At 33.9% G+C, this 17,568-nt stretch overlaps 1 protein-coding gene across 2 annotated transcripts in view; it reads right to left on the minus strand.

Annotated features, from left to right (window-relative positions):
• Positions 1 to 17,568, minus strand: part of LOC150095737 (putative RNA-binding protein 19) — a 288,611-nt gene that overhangs the window by 71,257 nt on the left and 199,786 nt on the right. The window lies entirely within an intron of this gene.

Below are 17,568 nucleotides of genomic sequence, written 5' to 3' on the forward strand. Positions count from 1 at the left end.
TAAGACTTTTATACCACCATACTTCAGCATTTCTGGTCGAATATCATCTACTCCTGCTGCCTTTCCACATTTCAAGCCTTTGATGGCTTTTTCTACTTCAAGTATGGATATGTTCAAAAACATGATTTTTGTTTGAAAAATGAATGGATGTATATTTGCAGTGGAAACTTGGCTGTACACCTTGCAGAAAAATTAGAAATCTTGGAATTGAAACAAAGATGGGAATGAAAATTTCCAAAGAATGGGCCAACAATAAGATTATATATTCTGACAAAGATAGGAAGCTACATATGAGCTTACTTCGAAAAAAAAAGTTCGATCACAGAGAATCTGCTGCACACAAAGCAGCACTAAAAATTGTTTCTGAAGCTGAAAAAAAGCCCCTTGAAAAGGTTTTTTTAAAATCATTATCTCATGAAAAAGAAATAACTGCAAAACATTTTCGAACTGCATATAAAGTAGCAAAGGAAAACCAATCATTCCATAATTTTGAAAGTGAAATTGATCTGCAAGAACTGAACAGAATTGAAACAGATCGTATTCTTTATTCAACAAATGCATGTATTAATATTGTGAATCATGTAAGTGAAGAAATGTGAAAAATGTGTTTAAAGAAATCGTTCGATCCAAAAATATAATTTCATTGATAATTGATGACTCAACAACAATAAGCAATAAAACCACTCTCATAGTGTATATTCGATGCTGCATCGAAGGTGTTGGAATTAATTCACCGATAAATTTATTTTTGGACTTGATCGAACTTGAAAACGTAACGGCAAAAAGTGTATTTGATTCCTTACTCAAATGTCTTAACTATTATGGGATGATATAATAGTTAAGACATTGGAGTAAGGAATCAAATAGATATTAAGATTATTTAAAAAAATATTTAGTTTCTCTAGCATGTGATGGCACTGCTGCAATGTTAGGGTGTAAAAGTGGAGAGGAAAAATTGTGTCAGAAAAATTTCTACTATTATAGTTTGGTATTGTGCTAATCACAGACTAGAAGTATCAGTAATTGATGCTGTAAAGGAAATTTCATGAATCAATAGATTCAAATCATTTATTGATGAACTTTATGTCTTATACTATGCTTCACCAAAAAACAGTAGAGTTGAATTTATGTGCAGAATCACTAGAGGTTGAGCTTCTGAAAATTGGAAGAATTTTAAGTACTCGATGGGTGTCATCTAGTTTCCATTCGGTTTTGGCTGTGTGGAATAATTTTGAATCTCTAGTGCATCATTTTGAAGATGCGATGCATGATACTAGGAGAGATAAAAATGATAAATGCACTTATGATGGCTTAAGAAGAAAAATAACATCTAAAGACTTATTATTGGATCTAGGATGGATGTGTGACGCTCTCCAAGAATTGTCTGGATTAAGTTTGAACCTGCAAGACAGTGACATGAACCATTACAAGGCAAATCAAAAAATAAATGCACTTGTACAAGTTTTTGAAGAAAGGAGACAGAATTTTGGACCCTATTATAGATGTGCTGGAGCTGCTATATGCGATCTGCACTTTCGTGGAGTTTTACTTCATGAAAAAGCTCAAAAAATAATAATCCTATTGACACAAAAACATTTTATACCAAATTGAAAGAGTCAACTGCAAAAAGGTTGCTTGATAGCGAAGATATTGAGCTAGCACTTTGGGCTTGCGTGTTTGACCAAAAATATTGGCCTGAAGATATTGACGCTCAGCTAACATTTGTAGAGGCGAAAATTAGAAATTTGTCAATCAGACTGCAACTAAATGAAAGAGAAATGATTCGTGGATACCGTGAATACATTCTCGATAAGACATACCCAGAAAAACTGTTGCGTTTGGTACATGCTCTGAATACCATTCCCATTTCATCAAGTGAATGTGAGTGCGGATTTTCGCAGATGAATTTAATTATCACCCCAACAAGAGCTTCGTTGAAAACTAAAACAGTTTCGGCACTTTTATTCATCAAACTTTGGACCACCTTTAAGACTTTTCGATCCTCCAAAGTATGTTGATCTGTGGTTACTTAGAGGACGACATTCGGCCTTAGATATTAAGAGCAAAGAAAGGAGTCGAGACGATTTGTTCGACGAGAATTGGACAAAACTTTGGAAAACACTATGAACTTCTCTTAAATTATATAATGTTTTTACGAATTTACTTTTACTTTTATATTTGGTCTTTGGTTGTATATTTTAATTTGTTTGTTTAATTTTACTTTGATCATATCTAAAATAAAAAATACTGAAGATAATTTATATTTAATTCATTTATGTGACTCCGTGACAGCAACAGCTGCTTTATATTTCATTTAAATTAAGATTTGAATATCATTTTCTTTAATAAAAAGTTCAACAAGATGTGAGTTCTGGCACCTTTTTTTCTAGAAAAAACGCATTGAGCATTAGACCCACAAGCCTGTTCTGGCCTCACCTTTTTAAGGATATTCTTATATCTCTTTTTCCTTTTTGTTTAGATTTTAGCATTCCCTTTGGTAATCTAATTGGTGACATTTTTTTTTCACATTCTGAATCTGTTAGTTTCTAGAATTATCTATTGTATATAACGTTGGTTGGTTCTTTTACAATTAATGTTTCTTCTTAAATATTTCATTTCTGCTTATGTTATATATATATATATACACATTATTTATATAAATATTATATAAATACTAAATATTCTTAATCTTGTATTTCTTTGCACTAAATTTGGTTTTAAGATATCATTAATCATGCCTACAATCGTAATGATATTAATATTATTTGTGGATCTGTTTTTTCAACGTAGGTCATGTTGCAGCCAAGATATTTATTTCGTCCAGGTTGTATTAGAGCTAATTGTAGTTTGTCTTCTGATTAAGATTTGGTTATCTGCAAACAGTGATATATTTAGTTGGTAAGTTGGTTCTAATTGCATTCCTGTTTTTTTACACACAGCCATTCTTTTAATGTCTCCTTAATAATATGAGGTGTGGCTATTAAATAATAATTGCAGGGGGATAACAATTAAATAATTAATTGTTATCCCCTTCAACATACTCCCCTCCTCTATCTATACACCGCTGCATATGAATTTTCTGTTGTTGGAGGCAGTGCTGCAAGTCATCAGGGTGTTATCTGCTTCAGTAGCGCTGCCATTTTCTCCTTTACTTCATCTACTGACTGATAATGAGTGCTGTTCATTGTAGATTTAAACTTTGGAAAAAGGTAAAAGTCACATGGAGCTAAGTCTGGCGAGTAATGTGGATGGATGGTCCAACACTGGAATCTTATCAGCCAGATAGTGCTTTACAGACAGTGGGTTGGAGCATTATCCTGATGGAGAATCTAAACATTGTTCTTCCACAGATCAGGTCTCTTCTTCCTCACTTGTTCTCTCAGCTTGGCCAGAACCTCAAGGTAATAATGTTGGTTAACTGTCTGACCCTCTGGTACCCATTCAACCATTACCATGCCATTGATATATATATATATATATATATATATATATACCTGATCAGCACTGCCTTCAGTTTTGACTTGCCCATTCTTGCTTTTTTCATTCTTGGTGACATGGGAGTTTCTAATGCATCGATTGTCTCTTTGTTTCTGAATCCTCCTACAACAGTTTCAAATACTCGGTCAATGATTTCTTCAATTTTACAAGGAATTTGAGATTGATGTACTGCTCGAGTTTAACGTTAGACATTATTCCGGCAAAGTGACTTCATGCGTGTTTCTTTTATAACTGCCTACAAACTAACTATGAGTGACAGTGAACAATGCTTATCTCAATTGCGTCTAGTACCTTCAAGGTCATTCACGGCACAAGCGCAGCAATTCACAGCTCACCTTGTCTCATTATTTAATAGCCACACCTCATATATATTATTTAATATCTCTTTAACACACACACACACACACAGTGGTGCCTCGTACTTCGAACGCTTCTAATTTCGAACGTTCCAGAGTTCAAATGCTTGAGAACGCAAGAAATTTGATTCACAGTTCGAATTATAGTCCAGGAACTCAAAATCATATAGAATTAGACAGTTTTGGCATGCCACTGGACATGATTCTCCCCCACTGATTTTCCTCACCCACTTCCCTGTGCCTGTGCAGTGTGTGTCTGTCTCAGTCCGCTGTGCGTTGTCCCTTACTTTACACAGCCTAGTCATTGTGCGATACATTTGTGTAGAGAGTTTTTAACTGTTTTTGGCATTTTTTTATTGCCCATGGCATCCAAGAATGTAGAAAGAACAAAACCTAAAAAAAAAGTTGTAGTATCGACAATTGAGATGAAAAAAGAAATTATCATGAAACACGAAAGCGGTACACGTTTGATGGATCTGGCAACGATGTTTAAAATGTCAAAGTCAACGATAAGTAGCATTCTTAAGAATAACGAAGCAATAAAAGCAGCAAATGTGGCTAAAGGTGTGACAACATTGACCTTCAGCAGGTCAATGTTGTCACACCTTGAAGAGATGGAAAAACTCCTTTTAATGTGGATAAACGAAAAGCGATTACATAGTGATGTAATTACTGAGAGAATTATTTGTGAAAAAGCCAAACATCTGCATAGTGAACTTAAGAAATGCACACACCTGAGACCAGTACTGAAAATTCAAAAAACGAACTGGGATCCATAGTGTTGTCATGCACGTAGAGGCTACGAGTGCCGATGTAGAAGCAGCAGACAAATGTGTAAAAACCTTCAAGGAGTACGTGGATAGTGAGGGATTTGTATCTCAACAGATTTCTAATTGTGATGAAACAGGTCTTTTTTGGAAAAAAATTCCCCAAAGGACCTATATGACAAAAGAAGAAAAGACAGCACCAGGATATAAATCTATGAAAGATAGAATTACTTTGCTGCTTTGTGGTAGCAGAAAGAAGATACTTAACAATGCGAGCATTATTTTCGTCTTTGTGATTTTTATATTAAAAAAATATTCTTCACTGTTATTTTATGTTGATATTTTAAGTTAATAAAATAAATATAAGATTATTTTGTTTAATTTTTTCTAAGTTATTAACATTAAAAAACCTAAAATAGATAAAATAAAAAAAAATTATTGAAAATTTTTGGATATGGGGACGGATTATTTCACTTTCCATTATTTCTTATGTAAAATCTTGATTCGAACTTAAAACAATTCATAGTTCAAATGGGTTTCTGAAACGAATTAAATACGAACTACGAGGCACCACTGAATATGTATATTTATCCCACACACGAGAGGGATAAATATACATATACAGTGGTGCTTCGTAGTTTGCATTTAATTCATTCCAGAATTAAATACGTATATTTATCCTACAAAACCTATAGCACATTAGTGCCATGTGTGAGGTGCAACGAGGGTTGTGAAAGAAGAAACCTATTGACATTCTTCTTTAAGAGCTGAAGGTTGAAATTGTTAGGAAACACATCATGGGAAAGGTTGTTCCAGAAGACAGAGTTTGTTTTTTTGTCTAAACTAATATACGATTTAGCCCTTAAATTAAAAGATAAATTTTGGATGCAAAGATTGGCTTAATCTCTCAGATATATTTGCTAATTTAAATGAAACAAATGTTTCATTGCAAGGCAGCAAGGTTACATATTTCAAGGCTCAAGGTAAGATCAATGCACTTCAATGCAAACTAAAGCTTTGGAATGAATGCATTCTTGAGGGAAAATATAAGTGCTTTGAACATCTCTGTGAATTTCTTCTTGCCAACCTGCTTTCCTTTAATATAGAAAATTTGCGAGCCTGTGTAGTTCAGTGGATGTGTCAGTTGCACACCATGCCGCTTGACCACACAAAGGAAGACTTGGTTTCAAATCTAGTTGCCAATTAGAGGAAATTTTTCTAAGCTTTTTTTGACCAGTTCCTGAGGTAGTCGATCTCTGGCATGGGTAAAGGGATTTTTTTCACCCAGAAACTCAGGTTTTTGTCCTGTAAACTCAAGAAAATCGACTATAGAACCCATATTATTTCAGACATTAAGTATATTGTGTTAGGGTTAGGGACCATGAGATGGTAGCACTTGTTGAACCGTCTCTTCACTGAGTGCTGCTTATTTAGTGATAGCCTTGGACCGGCTATCTCTGATTGGTTACCAATGGAGATTGAACTGCCCACTCAGTCTCCAAAAGTTAGATAGGGCTACAACGGCCTCACCTACTCCCTATATGGGAATAAAAAGGCGTTAGCTGATTATTTTTCTTTTTTTTATATATATAGAGAATTTTCTTTGGATTCAAGATCCTTTTGTTGATTCCACACATACATAAGCCCTTGTCTTGGAAGGAGAAGCAGCAGCTAATAGAAATTTCAACTAAGTATGCGTTGAAAGCCAAATTTAAATAAAGTGAACTTTCAACATTTTGGATTGACTTGTATGAGAAATACTCAGAAATTGCTGTTAAAGCTTTGAAGTTTTTGATATGTTTTCCAACAACATATCTCTTGAAAAGATGTTCTCGCTATATGCAGCTACCTAAAAATACTAAATACAGAAACAGGCCAAATGCAGAAAATGATATGATGCTACAAGTTACTCCATCATACCAGACTTTGAAAAACTCTGCAGTTCAAAACAACAACTGCACTGTACCCATTAAAATGAACTTAATTTTTTTTAAATTTACAGAGCACTAAATTGCAAAATGGTGAGTATTTATTGATTTCTTCTTTTTTTCATGTTTATTTAAAGATTGAGCTGTGAGGGCTCTGCAAAAAAATTTTGCTTGCTTTAGGGCTCCACTTCAGCAAGAAGTTTAAACCCTGAATCATTCCATTCATTCATTTACTTATGATATCTATATTATTTTGTTCTTTAATTTCTTTGTTCAGGTGCCTTAGGATTTTATATGCTGATGACTGTGTTCTGTTTAACTCTGTTTCTAGTTCTTTTACACAGCTATTCCAATTTTTATCTATGTAAGGTTCTAATTTCTCTTTTAGCTTTGACATTCTTTCTCTCATAATTTAGTTTATTTTCAACTGTATCAGAAGAAAACTATTTTCTATAAGTTTCATTTTTCTCTTTTACTAATTTTTCTATGTTTTGTTCCAGTTTCTGATGTTGCTTTTCCTGTGCAATTTCTTTTTTCTTTTTTCTCCCTAGGCAATAACTAGCTGCTTACTTTATTATGATGCATATATTCTTACATTCCCCTTCAATATTTCCAATGACCTCTATCTCTAATAAATTCTCTTCTAATTTCTTCGGAAGTTTTCTAATATTTTTTTCTTCTGTAAAAAAGTGTAATTAAAATAAAATAAAATTTTATTTTACTTACACTTTTCTATTATTTTATATTATTAGAAGAATGTTATTCCTCTAATAACTGCATATGATCTGTATCAAAACACAAATTTCTGTAAATTCTCACATCCGTTATTAAGTTTGTTATTTTTTGTATTTACTATTATGTAATCAGTTATAGATTTAAAGCTTCTTCCTCTGCAGGTATATGTATACTTTTTTATGCCTAAAAGAAATTTACTAGGGTGCTTAAGGGTCAAAGCTGTATAACTGAGAGGAGACCTCCACATAGCCTTTAAAGGAATGTGGAGAACCGACTAGGGCTTCTGACCTAATGTCCAATCCTCACCTTCTCGTGGCGCACCCTGTTAAGTATCTACCTGGATACTGAACGAATGAGGATGGGCTGGCAATTTGGGATTTAGCAGACCAAATTGTATTCTTATTGGCTTAAACCAAAATACAAAATGTGTCTATGGACCCGCAGAAGGTTCTACTAAGGTAGAAGTGGAGGAATTTTTTTGAGGCTTTAGAGAAAGCAACTGATACAATGAAAAAGGAAAAGTTAGTCCTTGTTGGGGATCTAAATAGCAGAGAAGGAAATGATTGTCAGACATACAAAAATATTTTAGGAAAATTTGAAGAAAAGAGTAAAGCTAACAATATGGCAAATACCTGTTGGATTTCTGCTCAGTACATGGATAGTTTATTACTAACACCATGTTCCAAAATCAAAATGTGCACAAATTCACATGGAGAGAAGAGACAAGGAATAAGAAAAGTCTCATTGACTATGTTATTATAGAAAGTGATATTTTCTCCCTGGTGCAGGACACCAGAGTGTACAGAGGATTTGCAATTAGAATTGATCACTATTTAGTCTTGAGCAGGATAAAACTGAATATCATATTGAAAAGAATAACATGTACGAAAGTTTTAAAGCGAATAAAAGTTGAGCAGCTCTCAGATGTGAACTGTAGACGATGTGAACTGTAGACTAAAATACACAAAGCTTATTGAAGAAAAAATGAAAGAGTTTGAGAACAGGAACCAAACCTTGGAGATTCAGTAGCAAGCCTTCAAGAAAACCCTGATTGATTCAGTCAGAGAGGCATGTGGTGAGGTTCTCTGCAAGGATAGAAAAATCAGAACTACGTGGTGGACACAGGAAGTTAAAGAGGCAGTGAAGGAAAAGAAGAAAGCAAATCAAAAGTTCCTGACAAATAAGTCAGCTAGTGCTCTTAGAGAATACAGAGACAAATGTAAGAAAGCTAAACACTGTGTAAAAATAGCTAAACAAAAGTGATAGGAAGACTTTGGTAAGAACATAAAAAATAAATATCAAGAAGATGGCAAGATATTCTGGAGGTTGTTAAAGAAGCTCAGAAATGGATGAAAGAGTGCTGTAAAAGGAGTCAGAGTGTTTAAAAGTGATATGAAAACAGGAGAAAAAAAAGATATCCTCGATTACTTCGAAAAATTGCTAAATGAAGCAAGCAGTGATAGCACAGTGATAAAAAACACTCAACAGGTATACAGTCAGGAATACATATCCATACTTGAAGTAGAAAAAGCCATCAAAGGCTTGAAATGTGGAAAGCCAGCTTGAAGATGATATTCAACCAAAAATGTCGAATTATGGTGGTATAAAAGTCTTACAGTGGTTGCACTGCATAGTTCAAAAGGTCTGGAGGGAGGGACAAATTCCCGATGATTGGAGTTGAGCACTCATAGTACCCATATATAAAAAGGGAAATAAAACTGAATATGAAAATTACAGAGGTATTTCCCTACTGAGTGTTTCTGGTAAGATTTATGCAAGTTGTTAAACTGTGAATGAAATTGTTTTGTATGTTTTTATTCTTCATTCACATTTAACATAATCTACCATATACTAAGCAGGACTTGTTTAAATATTATTTGTTAACCTCTTACTTAAGATTTATTATTCATGTATTATCCATGAATTTTATCAGCTATTATTTAATTATATAATTTTAATGTATATTATACTATTGAAAGGGCTCTGTAGTAAATAACATTTATCTTATTACTTTATTCCTTTAATAATATTATGAGGAATTTTATGTATGTAACTTTTGTGTGCCTTATATAAACTGTAACATATATTTTATTATTATTATTTGTAAACGAAATGAAAGAGAAATTAACTATACTATTTTTATTATTATTTTTCATTACTCAGTGTAAAGGTATAACCTTATGTAACGCTAATGCTTATGTTTACGTTCTGTTCTAATCGTTGCCATGGAGATAGAAATAAAATAGAATGCGTGAGCTTGGATAATGGGGAGAAGAGAAATTAATGAGTTGGACGGAGTGAACAAGTTTTAGGCGGCAGGAAGGAAGGCATATAAGCGAGAGGCAAAAGTAAACAAGAACACTGAAGGGCAGGGAATTCAAGGGAGTAGCATTCAGAAGTGTACGGAGACGAGGAGAAAACTTATAGACGCTGAGAGTAAAATCAGCGGTAGCAGTAATAGGAATTTAGTGCCGTAATAGGATAACTAAAAGACCGGAAGATTAATAGAAGATTCAGAATAAATCCACTAAGTTTTAGAATTACTATGTATTCCTATATTGCTTTAAAGAAGGATTGTACAAAACTCAAATTGTTATACAGTAGTAAACATGGAATAATTATTCTGCCATATAGTAAGCCCGTCAAGAATTGTGCAGGCGATAAATAATAATTCAGTTATCTCCTTGAAGAATTCTTTTGAATAGTGTTCCATCGAAGTAATAAGTGAATATAAGTTTGAAATGTGCTCACATTGAATCTGATGTGCTAAGGATTAATCCCGGTAAGAACAGTCCTATTTTATTTTATTTCAGTGTGAAGGTTTAAGTGATAGCTCCATCTCGAATATCCTAACATTTACTGTGGCGTTTCACTGAATTTAGCCGAAGTTAGAAGTTGAAAAATTCCCCTTGAAGCAATAACTGCCGCGATTAATAATGTTATAAGTGCTTGCTAAGCGTTAAACATAGTGTAACTGAGTGATACCAGCAAATTTATTTAGCAAGAAGTTCTGTAGTATTGATCAGCGTGAACAATCTTTGTTATTGAGAGAACTGTGAATTTTATATCTGAAGACTTGACGTCTAATTTAATATGAATGTTTTGACCTGAAGAACTAAGTTAATTGTATTATATTATTTACAGAGTTAAATTTATGTATTTGTCATATAACCTTGTATTAAATGTTTTGTTTTGTTGATTTCAATATTGTGTGTGCCTGATTCTTTTTCATTGCACCGTTCATAAAAAGTTCGAACCTTGCAGGAGCCCTAAGTGAAAAATATTAAATTCGGCCTGTAAGAATAAGGGGGCTGCTAAGTTAATTAAAGATTGATTCTATTATTTTACATAGACTAATCTAAATATAGGGTGGTGCAGTATAAATATAAATTTCCCAACGTTTTGATTAGTAATCAAACAGCAATTAATTGTTTTTATTAAGAACAACATTACAACAAGATGGCGAACCATAGAGCCAAGAAGGACGTTCCAACAAAGTGTACTTGAGAAATGGTTGAGAAGAATTTTGGAAGAAAAGCTTGGGGAAGAACAAGCTGAATTCAGGCCAAATAGAGGCTGTCAGGATCGGATCTTCACTTTACGATAAACAGTTGAGAAAGCACGGGAATATAACAAAGATCTGTATTTAGGTTTTGTCGATCTGGAAAAGGCATATGACAAGGTGCCAAGAGAGAAGCTATTCCAAAAGCTACACTTACATGGTGTTAATGGGGCATTATATCAAGCAATACTTTGTCTTTATTTGAGTTGTAAGTCAGTGGTTAGAATTGAAGGAAGTACAGGAAGATAGTTTAATGTTAAATCTGGTGTGAGATAAGGATGTACATTATCCCCTCTCTTATTCATTATCTATATGGATCACATTATGAAGGAAAGTAGTATTAAACCTGATGTCAAAATTTGAGATGTTAATGTCAGCTCTTTGCTTTATGCGGATGATGTTATACTTCTAAATAAATCCGCTACAAGTCTGCAAGATTCTCTGACTAAATTGAATAACTGTTGTAATAGATATGATATGAATATCAGCAATAACAAGACAAAGACAGTGAAAATAGGCAGAAGCATGAAAATGTCAACTGCATTGTGAATGGAGAACCTGTGGAACAAGTAAAACATTTCAGCTATTTAGGCACGATTTTTACTGAAGATGGTAAATTAAATATAGAAATAGACAACAGAATCAACAAAGCTGGCATGATAGGAAGTCAATTGAATAAATTCATATGGAATAAGAGAGAAATTAGTCGGAACACTAAATTAGCTGTATACAAGACAGTGTTCAAACCAGTTTTAACTTATGGATCTGAGAGCTGTGTCAGAAGTAAAACACTTGGCCAAAGACTAGAGACTGCAGATATGAGAGTCCTGAGAAAGATTAGAGGCGTGAACAGATGGCATCAATGGCAATATCATATTAAAAACGAGGATATTAGGAAAGAAATTGACATTGTCGGCATCCAGGAATGCATTAGCAGGGCTAATCTCAGGTGGTATGGTCTTAAACAGAATTGGCAAGGAAAGATTACTAAAACAAGTATTCTCTGCCAGGTTGGCAGGAAAATGACCCAGAAGACCAAGATATAGGTGGATTGATACAGTAAAAAGTGCCTTAGAAGATAGAAATATAAGGTCTTATAATGTTGGAGTCTTGACAAGTAACAGACTGATTTGGAGGAAAATTGTAGATAGGAAGTTAGTAATGATGCAAATTTTTCATGTAATACTATCATATCCTGCACACCCCTTGAGGGTACATCGCAGGAATTTGATGATGAAGAAATTTACTATTCTCAAATCACTGAATAGGGTAGAAGCAATTAACTTTAGTTCATTCTTATTTTAATGAGTTCTCCATTATTTCCCATACAGTCTTTTGTTGAAGGTTTTTTTCACTTGGTTATACTATAAATTAAAAATGCCAAGTGATTATATTCTTGGTTTCATCTTTATCCAAGTATAAGCAAACAAAGTCTGTGCATGAAGTAAATTCACATAAATTGCTTTAGTATCCTATAATGCAAAGCCCATCTCCTTGTCGACATGTATAATATTATGCATTATGGGAAGAGTCACTACCCAGACTAGTTTTGACCATTAGTGGGGTCTCAGAACTGTTTTATACTGTAAAGGCTAATGATGAGAGATTTGAACTCACAAAATGCTTCAGAAAGGAGTGAAACCAGTCTAAGAAATGACCTTCAGCATGTGTATACATTATATGTGCTCTGAGAAGAGCATGTGCTGTATATTAAGGAATATACAGATTAACTTGATGTGAAGCCAGCTGCTCTCTATACACAAGTACCATAGTTGTTAAAATATTTCATGCACAAACTATTGTTTGTTTATGCTTGGATAATACACAGAAAACAAAAATATAATTTCTAACAGCGAAAATACTTATTACAACAAATCTACCTATGTTCTACTCATAATGGATAGTGATTTCTGCCATGCTATGCAAGGCTTCTGGGCAGCAAATTGTTTTCAGTCTGGAAAAGTTTGTTTATTATTAACAATCAGTATGTCAGGCATGGTGGTAAAAGTACTGGAAAAATTGGTCAAAAAGAAAATTCAAGAATGGGTGGATAAAAATATAATACTGTATGAGAAAATGGCTTTGTCGGTTGGTCATGCCTTAGTAATTTACTATCTTTTTATAATAGAGTAACAGCAGAGTTGGATAAAGGAAATGGTTACACAATGATTCTGCTGGATTTTGCAAAGGCATTTGACAGAATATCACATGGAACTCTGTTATACAAATTAGAACAAATAGGGATGGATACGACACTGGTTAAGTGGATAAGAGGGTGGCTTCTGGACAGATATCAGACAGTGATATATAAGGAGCAGAAGCAAGGCAAAACAGGTGACTAGTGGTCTGCTGCAAGGTTTGGTGCTGGGAACATTGCTGTTCAATTTGTACATAAAATGATAGGAAATAACCTGAAAGAAAATATTCAATTGTTTGCTGATGACACAAAATTAGGTGAGTAATAGTTAATGAAAGTGATGTGGAGAACTTGCAGGACGATTTAAATGAGCTGTCAGTATGGGCAAAAGATAATGGATATCAGTTTAATGTGGAGAAATGTAAAGTTATGTATTTTGGGATAAACACCTTACAAGCTGTGTATCACACTGATGGCACTGTACTCCAGGAAAAAGATGAAGCTAGATATTTATTGGTGGTGGTAGACAGAGAGTTAAAGTTTAGAGGACATATTGCTAAGGTAGCCCATAAGATTACTTGGCTATTGAAGAACACATTAACAAGTAGGGAAAAGGAAGTTGTCATTCCTCTTTATAAGGCCTTGATATGTCCACACCTGGATTACTATGCTCAAGTCTGGTCTCCTGAATTTTCTTGGGGATAAGGAAGTGGTGAAGAAGATTCAAAGGCAAGTGACCAAGATGGTGAGTGATTTGTGGAACGTTTCCTATGAAGATAGATTGATGGTGTGTGGATTGCAGAAGTTTGTTGATAGGAGAAAAACAGGGCATATGATAGAAACATAAGTTGCTTAAAAGGTTTTATAGGATTGATGCAGGGGAAATGTTTCAGCACTTGGCCAGAGAGGGCCATCCATGGAAGCTGAATAAAGGTGTGGTTAGTAGGGGGTGTGAGAACTACTTTTTGCTTGGAGAGTTGTGAATGAGTGGAATGGGTTGCAAGAGTCAGTTGGGAGTGCCTTATCTGTTAATGGGTTCAAGGAGAGGTAGGATAGATTGTATGGATAGTTTGGTTCTCCTGCGATGAGTATTTGGTCTCCATGGAGGTGCTCATGCAATAATAATAATAACTTTCAAAAAGATCCTAAGCTAATAAACATTATTAATTCTGATGAAAAGAGATAAAATACAAAATTAGAAAATCAATGTGGTTAATATATATATACAGGGTGTTCGGGATAAATTTGACAGTTTCGTAAGGAAAAAGAAAATCTTCTTTGTATCTATTAAATTTAATGAATTGACAAAAAAACATTACAGGCAGAGTTAATTACAATACTATCAACAAGATTTACTCAAAATAACCACCATTAGCATCGATCACAGCTTCAATTCTGCTTCGGAACCTCGAACAAGCTGATGCTACAGTCTCCCTGGGAAGGGCCGCAAAAACTGTTTTAATTTTATCCATTAACTGGGCTTTTGTATTACTGGAAGTGCGATTGGTGTCTTTTTCAACTGCGCCCCATACAAAATAATCCATGGGGTTAAGGTCTGGGGAGTTTGGAGGCCAAACATTTGGACTGGTGAAGTCGTAGAAATTTTCAGACAACCATTTTTGACTTTTCCCAGAGGTGTGGCAAGGGGCCGAATCCTGCTGCCATACATACGGCCTACCATTGGCTACCCTTGTTATCCAGGGCTTGACTACAGTTAGCAACTCCACGAACAAAGCCCGAATTCCAATGCCAGGGTTCTTCAACACCTGTTCCTGCAGATTTGCGAGGAATTCTGCTGTACGAACGCAATCAGATCGTCTGCTAGGGATCTTTCTTCTTGCTACATCCTCGTAGTCACCATTGCAAGTCTCTAGTTCATGCCTGATTGTTTTTACTGTATTCAGGGAGCATTGGGCAGCAGTCGTAATATCCTTATTTTGATGGCGGGCACGAATCATCATGATACAAGTTATTCTCTTCCATGATTCAGGTGGGTTCCAGCTATCCATCCTTTCTCACATCTTGTATATGAATGAAGAAGGATCCAAACTTTTAAATGAAGAGAAGTGTGTGTTAATACATGTAACTTACGGAAAAATATAATTAATTATAAATATGTCAAATTTATCCCGAACACCCTGTATATATATATAAATATGATGAATGTGATTTTTAAAGAACCTTTCTGAGTTAGAGGAAGGGAAAAAAAGACTCCCCCCGAACAATAACAAAAATTTGAGTACTATAAGTTATAACTAACAAACTATGAGAGGAATTTAGAAAAATGGGATTTTCCTATTTTGAATATCTTTGCATTCTATGGTTAAGAAAGACAAAACCCAAAAGGAAGAGTTTACACTTACATTTAGTTGACTACACAGAAAAAAAAAAGTTCTTAATTTTATATTTGATTATTTCACAAGCATTAAAAGGTGCAAAAAGAAAATATGCTAGTACCTAAAAACTATACTCCAAGTATTTTAATAATTTAAAAGCATGCCCTCAAATGGAAGCAGATTATGAGGTGAGTCTATCCACTATAGACTCAACTAACCTTTTGTAGGCAGAACTAATAAGAAAAACAAAAGGAGGGTGAAAATTTCAGGGTTGAGTATACATTACAATGTATACTTCCATTACAGTAAAATGTAACATGTTGAGTGGATCTATTACAAAATTCAGGTAATTCCCAATTTAAAAGTTCATGAAGTTTGTGAGTCCAACCCATCTCCCCAAAGATCAACAAAATTGAAATCTGAAAATTAAATGGAATAACTAGATGCCAAACATTCATCATTATCAAATTCCTGACATGTACCCTCAAGGGCAGTGTACAGCCAAACATTCAAATATGGTTAAATCATGCATGTAACTATACAATACTACTGTGCTCAGTTTACTGATAACTTTGAAGGATTTCAAGAATGTACAGATCGTACAAAATGAAACAGAAGCAGTCTTTAATACTGCTAACCAATTGCAGCTTACGTTTTCTACAAAGAATGTCACCAATCTGCTCAAGCACACAATGGAGAGATCAGAAATGATGATCTCTTTGAAGGAGAAAATTGTGAAGAAGCTGAGGAAGAAGATTTAACAGCTGAATCCCTGTTCATTCCTTCACTCTCAAGGAACTTTTCAATACATAGATAAAACAACTGAGATTTTTTTTGAAAAAAAAAATCCAAGGTAGAAAATTTGATGTTTTAAAATCCAATTTTACACTTTGGAATGCTGTTCATATTGTTGTTTTGTTGACCTTTATTTAACATTATTGTGGTCAAATTTCATTGTTGAAAATGTAACCCGTTTTTAATATTACTTCTATAGGAAATAAATTCCCACTTTGCAAGTTTTTGCTTTACAAGCATACCCTAGTGACGAATTAACTCATAATCAAACTACCTGTACAATATTCTTGAATTTCATTCATATTAAATGCTACTTTCATATTTCTGACTAACACCCACAGCACTAAGTTAAATATATAATATTGTCATCATATATACAGAATATGCAGGATACCATGATAGTGCTAATTAATTAAGCATAAGCTTAAAATTGCTGATTATTCCAAAATTACTCACTCTGTCAACTGTCAGATCTCTAATAATGTCAAACTTCCATTTTAATCTTCTAAAGCAATAATAACCACATCAGTCCACCTGGATGTAATCTTACCTTGGATATTTTTCTGCTTTCTGGCATCCAAACTTGTTCTGCTAACCTTTTCATTCCTATTATGTTTAGATGACCATACTACCTTCTATTGTGGTCATCTAAACATGCTTACATATTCTTGAGTTATTATCTGATCTCTCTTCATTTATAATATGGTTCTGTTGTTGTTGAATGTATGTAAATTGCATTCAGTTTACATACAATAGCAGTATATTGTTTACATACAATTGCAGTATATCTAATTTCTCTCTTATTCCATATAATTTTTATTCAACTGGCAGCTCACATCACATAAGCTTCAATTATTCTTTTATCTATTTTCATATTTAATTTTTAACCTTCACTAAATATTGCGTAAATAGCTGAAATGATTTAGGTGCTCTCTTGTTTTCTATTGAGAATGCAGTTGATGTTTTTTGTGTTCACGTCTATTTCATTGTTTGTCTTTTTAACGATGTTTCATATTGTTTTTATTGTACAGCAAACCTGCAACATCTATCTCTAATCCAGAGTATTTTAGTCATAAGGTATGACACCTTCCTTTTGGCTACTTGTATATGGAAATATGATTTCTGCATTACTTCAACCTTGGTATCATTTCTGGGTCTGACTCCCACTGATGACACCTCAATAAATATCGAAACCAGTCTGGGTAGTAACCCCCCCCTTCCCATAATGCATAGCATTATACAGGTCCATAAGGATATGTGCTTTGCATTATGGGATAATAAGGCAAGTGATGTCAGGTCATTAGCCTCTATATATACGAGTTGCCCAGTCGTGAAGATACTTCACACACAAACTTTGTTTGCTTACATTTGGATAAAGGATTAAACCAAGAATATAATTTCTTGGTATTTTTAATTTATAATACTTTTCTTATTTCTTTTATCCATGTGAATTT

The sequence above is a fragment of the Typopeltis vanoorti genome, chromosome 20 (genome assembly GCF_054136105.1).
Source record: "Typopeltis vanoorti isolate ZY-2024b chromosome 20, IOZ_Tvanoo_1.0, whole genome shotgun sequence".
Classification (NCBI taxonomy): Eukaryota; Metazoa; Arthropoda; class Arachnida; order Uropygi; family Thelyphonidae; genus Typopeltis; species Typopeltis vanoorti.